We start from the raw sequence: 6000 nt of genomic DNA on the forward strand, positions 1-6000 counted from the left end.
AGAAAATTAGAAGGAAGAGGTAGAAGAATTCGAACTTAATCAAATAGAGTTCGAATTGTGTATTGAGAAGGAGTGGTACTCCATAAATAGAAGGATGAGAAGAGAGGAAGAAATTTTCGAAAATTAAGTGAAAGATTTTGAAAATATTCTGAAAAACTTTAATTGATTTTCGAAAACCAAGAGTGGGAAAGAAATCAAGTAATTTTTGAAAAAGAATTTGAAATTAGAATTTAAAAAGATATGATTGAAAACTATTTTGAAAAAGATGTGATTAAAAAGATATGATTGAAAAGTTATGGTTTTAAAAAGATATGATTGAAAAGATATGATTTGAAAAACAATTTTAAAAAGATTTGATTTTAAAAAATTAATGACTTGGCTAACAAGAAAAGATATGATTCAAACATTAAACCTTTCTCAACAGAAAAGGCAACATACTTGAATTGTTCAATCAAATCATTAATTGTTAGCAAGTATCTTTGAAAAGGGAAAGAAATTGATTTTGAAAAAGATTTGATTGAAAAGATTTGATTTGAAAAAGATTTGATTTTGAAAAACTTTGAAAACTTGAAAAAAAAATTGATTCGAAAACAAAATATTCCCTCTTGTGCCATCCTGGCCTTAAACGCCCAGAATGGTGCACATTCTGGCGTTTAACGCCCAATGCACTACCTTTTTGGGCGTTAAACGCCCAACCAGGCACCCTGGCTGGCGTTTAAACGCCAGTCTGTCCTTCTTCACTGGGCGTTTTGAGCGCCCAGCTTTTTCTGTGTAATTCCTCTGCTGCATGTTCTGAATCTTCAGTTCCCTGTACTATTGACTAGAAAATAGAACCAAGATCAAATAAACCATGCATGCAAGACACCAAACTTAAAATAAGACACTAGACTCAACAAGAAACATAAATTTTTTTGGTTTTTTTTTTGTGCTTTTTTCAAAAATTATATGAAAATAGAAAATAAAGGTTTCAGAATTCTTAATTTGAATTCCAGGAATCATTGCAATGCTAGTCTAAGACTCCGGTCCAGGAATTAGACATGGCTTCACAGCCAGCCAAGCTTTCAAAGAAAGCTTCGGTCCAAAACACTAGACATGGCCAATGGCCAGCCAAGCCTTAGCAGATCATTGCTCCAACAGCAAGATTGATAGAGATCAACAAGCTCTTGTGATGATGAGTTGAAACCTCGGTCCAATAAGATTAGACATGGCTTCTCAGCCAGCCAGATTTCAACAGATCATCATGAAACTCTAGAATTCATTTTTAAAGAAATTCTGAAAAAAAATACCTAATCTAAGAAACAAGATGAACCGTCAGTTGTCCATACACGAAACAATCCCCGGCAACGGCGCCAAAAACTTGGTGTGCGAAATCGTGATCACTACAACTTCGCACAATTAACCAGCAAGTGCACTGGGTCGTCCAAGTAATAAACCTTACGCGAGTAAGGGTCGATCCCACGGAGATTGTTGGTATGAAGCAAGCTATGGTCACCTTGTAAATCTTAGTCAGGCAGACTCAAATGGGTATAGATGATGAATAAAACATAAAAATAAAGATAGAGATACTTATATATTCCATTGGTGAGAATTTCAGATAAGCGAATGGAGATGCTCTGTCCCTTCCGTCTCTCTGCTTTCCTACTGTCTTCATCCAATCCTTCTTACTCCTTTCCATGGCAAGCTTATGCAAGGGTTTCACCGTTTTCAGTGGCTACCTCCCATCCTCTCAGTGGAAATGTTCAACGCACCCTGTCACGGCACGGCTATCCATCTGTCGGTTCTCAATCAGGCCGGAATAGAATCCAATGATTCTTTTGCGTCTGTCACTAACGCCCCGCCCTCAGGAGTTTGAAGCACGTCATAGACATTCAATCATTGAATCCTACTCAGAATACCACAGACAAGGTTAGACCTTCCGGATTCTCTTGAATGCCGCCATCAGTTCTAGCCTATACCACGAAGACTCTGATCTCACGGAATGGCTGGCTCGGTTGTCAGGCGAGCGCTCGGTTGTCAGGCGATCAACCATGCATCGTGTATCAGGAATCCAAGAGATATTCACCCAATCTAAGGTAGAACGGAGGTGGTTGTCAGTCACACGTTCATAGGTGAGAATGATGATGAGTGTCACGGATCATCACATTCATCAAGTTGAAGAACAAGTGATATCTTGGAACAAGAACAAGCGGAATTGAATAGAAGAACAATAGTAATTGCATTAATACTCGAGGTACAGCAGAGCTCCACACCTTAATCTATGGTGTGTAGAAACTCCACCGTTGAAAATACATAGGAACAAGGTCTAGGCATGGCCGTGAGGCCAGCCCCCAGTGATCAAAGAACTAGATGTCCAAAGATGAAAATTACAATAGCAAAAGGTCCTATTTATAGGGAACTAGTAGCTTAAGAATTACAAAGATGAGTAAATGACATAAAAATCCACTTCCGGGCCCACTTGGTGTGTGCTTGGGCTGAGCATTGAAGCATTTTCGTGTAGAGACTTCTCTTGGAGTTAAACGCCAGCTTTTGTGCCAGTTTGGGCGTTTAACTCCCACTTTGGTGCCAGTTCCGGCGTTTAACGCTGGGAATTCTGAAGGTGACTTTGAACGCCGGTTTGGGCCATCAAATCTTGAGCAAAGTATGAACTATCATATATTGCTGGAAAGCCCAGGATGTCTACTTTCCAACGCCGTTGAGAGCGCGCCAATTGGGCTTCTGTAGCTCCAGAAAATCCACTTCGAGTGCAGGGAGGTCAGAATCCAACAGCATCCGCAGTCCTTTTCAGTCTCTGAATCAGATTTTTGCTCAGGTCCCTCAATTTCAGCCAGAAAATACCTGAAATCACAGAAAAACACACAAACTCATAGTAAAGTCCAGAAAAGTGAATTTTAACTAAAAACTAATAAAAATATACTAAAAACTCAACCAAATATACTAAAAACATACTAAAAACAATGCCAAAAAGCGTACAAATTATCCGCTCATCAAGGTGGTAGTTCTAAGTATGGCTCATAAGGCTCTTGGTATGGTGGGTAAGGATTAGGGTCATATGGGGGTGTTTGGTGGTAAGGTGCTTGTGAGTATGGTGGTTCAAAATTATGTTGAGGAGGGGGTTCATAGGCATATGGTGGTGGTTGTTGATAATCAAAAGAGTACTCACCATAGCCGTTATCTTGGTATGCTTCTTAGAATGGCTTTTGATCATAGTATGTTGGTGGAGGTTGTTGCAAAGAGGGTTGATCAAATCCTTGTGGCTCCTCCCATATTTGATTCTTCCATCCTTGATGCATATTCTCATTGTAATCTCCTCTTCCTGCAACATAATTGTAACCAAACTCATAGCCAAAGGGGTGAGAGTTCATAGTAGCCAAAGAAAATAAAAACAAAAATAGCAAAAATAAGCAACTAATTCCTAAACTAATAACAACTAGCAAACAAGCAAAAAAGCAAAGATTTACAATAACCAATAATAAGGCACACGTTTGTAATTCCCCGGCAACGGCACCATTTTGATGAGCAGACTTTTGTGTGGTCTAGAATTTTACAATAAACTCTCGTTGCAAGTATAGTTTCTAAACCAACAAAAATCTTTTCATACAAAAAATCGTTTGTCACAAGTAACAAACCCCTTAAAAATAATAACCGAAGTATTCAAATCTTGAGTCGTCTCTCAAGGAATTGCAGGAAAGTGTTCTTATAATTGGTTATGTAAAGGTATCTTTTGGAGTTTTTTGAAATAAGAAACAAGAAAAGTAAATGTCAAGGAAACTCAAATGATAAAGAGGTCTTGGCAAAGTTTGGTGGTCAAGGGTCTCTATCCTTATCACTAACCACAACATGAGAATTGGCAAGGATCAATCCCATTAAATCATCCTCTAACTAGTAGTAAAAGAAAGTTAAATGAGCTATATCAATCCAAGTCCATAAGTCCTAGCTCTACACTAATTCAATTAGTGAGAACTAGATTTAATGGCTCCCAATCATTAATTACTTGGACATTAGTAACTCAAGAGTTTCTAAGTTACCATCCCAATCCAAGAACATAAAATCTACTCTAATAGCCTTCCAAGCATTTTATCAAACACTTGGTAGGCATAACGTAAAAACATAGAAAATTAATAAGGGAAAATTAAATCTAAAACCAACAATTACAAAATGATAACAAATAATAGAAGAAGCAATAAACATGAAATACTTCAAATTGCATTAAAAGGAAAATCAATCTAACATGAGGAGTTCATAAACTAAATGGTAGAATAAATAGATCAAAAAGAGAAGATAGAGAAACCGAATTTGATGAAGAAATAAACCTAAAAATACGAGAATCCTAAAAAACTACATTTAAAACCTAAATTGTGAATTATGAGAAGTTGTTCTGATTGTTTCACTCTGCAGCCTCTAACCTGTGTTTTCTGATATGCTAAACTTTCGCCAATGCGTGTGTACGCGTGCTTTGCGTGTGTGCGTCCCTAAACGCTAGGTCAACTATGGCAAATTATATATCCTTGTGAAGCCCCGGATATTAGATTTCCAACGTAATTGAAACTGCATCATTTGGACCTCTGTAGCTCAAGTTATGATCAATTGAGTGCGAAGAGGTTAGGGCTGACGGCTTAGCAATTCCTTCAACTTCTTGTATTTCTTCCACTTTTGCATGCTTCCTTTCCATCCTCTAAGCCATTCCTGCTCTGTAATCTTTGAAAACACTTAACACACATATCACGGCATGGAATAGTAATTAGAGAGGATTAAAAATAGTGAATTAAAGGCCAAAGAAGCATGTTTTCAATCATAGCACAAAATCAGGAAGGAAAGTGTAAAACATGCGGATTCTGTGAATAAATGTGAGAATAGTGGATAAAATCCACTCAATTAGAGCTAAGAAGATATCCCTAAGGCATATCTAAAATACTTAAGGAATATGTAGAAATTAATCTTAGATTTTTAAAAATAATTGTTATCTCTAAGAAATTCTAAATTAAGTGACCTCAAAAGTTGTGTAGCTTAGAAGGAATAAACCTCAATATGTTCATACAATACGATTTCAACTAAATGAAATACAATAGGAAAGTGAAGTTGAGAAATATCCAATAGAACATTAGAAATATAACACCCTAACACACAAAGTCTTACGCTATAGTCATAAATCAAAGGTGGTGAGGTATTACGATCTCTAAAACTAAAAAGTACTTACGTATATTTGAAAAATAATAATATAGCAGGAGCCTATAAAGAAAAATAACAGAACAAATAATCGCATCACTGATATAGGATTTTTGCAATCTCCGCAAAACTACCAGCAAGTGCATTGGATCACATCAAGTAATACCATGGTGAGTGGGTTATCATTTCCACGAGGATTAAAGAATTAAGCAAGCAATAATTGATTGAGTATTCTAGTTAGACAATTCACAATTTTATGAAGAACAATTGATAATATAAGTATGGAATTTAAATGACTTAAACAATAAGTAAATGAAAGCAATAAATGATTTGAAAGTAAATAACGGAAATATAAATTACTGAAAATTGAAATTCAATAAATGAAAAGAGAGCAACATAAATGAAAATTAAAGCAATTCTAAAGTAGGGGAAGAAGAGAATAATGGGAGGATAATTGGGGTATAGAGATATTGAATTCTCTGGATCAAATAATTTTCATCTCAACTTCAATCATACAATAATTAATATATGGCAATTCATAAGTGACTGAATTTCAATTCCTTGGTAATTCAATCTCTCTTGACTTGATCTTACCAATTCCTTGATCTAATTTCTCATAAGAAGAGATGAAGCTTGTTCTCTAAATTAGAGCTGCACAATTTCATAAATCTAGATGTTAGTTGATTATATGTCACGTTATCAATCAAAATCTAGAATCACAAGAATCAAGAAAAAGAGCTTCAAGCTTAGTTTCATGAGTCAATTTTTCCAAGTGATAATAAAATCCAATTTAGATTTAAACTCTTTTCCAAGAGATTTAAATCCTTATAATGAAGA

This window comes from Arachis stenosperma, chromosome 10, assembly GCF_014773155.1.
Source record: "Arachis stenosperma cultivar V10309 chromosome 10, arast.V10309.gnm1.PFL2, whole genome shotgun sequence".
Taxonomy (NCBI): Eukaryota; Viridiplantae; Streptophyta; class Magnoliopsida; order Fabales; family Fabaceae; genus Arachis; species Arachis stenosperma.